This window comes from Limulus polyphemus, unplaced genomic scaffold (assembly GCF_000517525.1).
Source record: "Limulus polyphemus unplaced genomic scaffold, Limulus_polyphemus-2.1.2 Scaffold7694, whole genome shotgun sequence".
NCBI classification, from domain to species: Eukaryota; Metazoa; Arthropoda; class Merostomata; order Xiphosura; family Limulidae; genus Limulus; species Limulus polyphemus.
In genome coordinates, this window is record NW_013673304.1 from 1 (window position 1) to 1,237 (window position 1,237).

Consider the following 1,237-nt stretch of genomic DNA (forward strand, 5'->3'; position numbering starts at 1 on the left):
ACAGTTTTAAATTTGCACTGGGGTATACTACAACAGTTTTAAACTTGCACTGGGGTATACTACAACAGTTTTAAACTTGCACTGGGTATACTACAACAGTTTTAAACTTGAACTGGGGTATACTGCAACAGTTTTAAACTTACACTGGGGTATACTACATTAGTATTAAACTTGCACTGGGGTACACTACAACAGCATTAAACTTGCACTGGGGTATACTGCAACAGTTTTAAACTTGCACTGGGGTATACTGCAACAGTTTTAAACTTGCACTGGGGTATACTACATTAGTATTAAACTTGCACTGGGGTACACTACAATAGTATTAAACTTACATGGATGATCCAGTCCATGGGGTTGTGTGCATTAGTTCCACAAACGTACAGCTGATTTCCTTCTCCAACTGGCTGGATAACCCTGATGTGGTTTCTGCAGTCATAGTGCTGAAAGCAAACGTTTCCATAAGAATATTTATAGTGTGCCTATTTTCTTATATTCATTGCTCACAGTACACTCATATTTTAAATTATAATAGAGTATAATGATGAGTATGAAGTTCCAAATAAGTTTTTGATATCTGGCACAAACATCCAAAAAATATTTGTTTCTTAATTATTACACTCTCACATTTTTGAAAAAAATCATTTCAACACCTATTTGACACATAGGACAAAGAGACGAGTAAAATTACTTCACTCAATTACACAAAAGCTACATAGCTATGTGAGTAATTATATATATATTATATGGAATTATATTACAACAGTGATAAACTTTAATATAATTCCATGTCAACAGTGATAAACTTAGCATGGAATTATATTACAACAGTGATAAACTTGCATGGAAGTATATTACAACAGTGTTAAAACTTGCATGGAAGTATATTACAACAGTGATAAAACTTGCATGGAATTATATTACAACAGTGTTAAAACTTGCATGGAATTATATTACAACAGTGTTAAAACTTGCATGGAATTATATTACAACAGTGATAAACTTGCATGGAATTATATTACAACAGTGTTAAAACTTGCATGGAATCATATCACAACAGTGATAAACTTACATGGAATTATATTACAACAGTGTTAAAACTTGCATGGAATTATAATACAACAGTGATAAACTTGCATGGAATTATATTACAACAGTGTTAAAACTTGCATGGAATTATAATACAACAGTGATAAACTTACATGGAAGTATATTACAACAGTGATAAACTTACATG

At 31.7% G+C, this 1,237-nt stretch overlaps 1 long non-coding RNA gene across 1 annotated transcript in view; it reads right to left on the reverse strand.

Annotated features, from left to right (window-relative positions):
* Nucleotides 1-337: 337 nt before the first annotated feature.
* The window catches only part of LOC106474795, a 28,922-nt gene continuing 28,022 nt past the window's right edge, over nt 338-1,237 (reverse strand). Inside the window, exon 3 of the long non-coding RNA XR_001291769.2 lies at nt 338-443. This is a non-coding gene — a long non-coding RNA (uncharacterized LOC106474795). The remainder of the gene's footprint in view (nt 444-1,237) is intronic.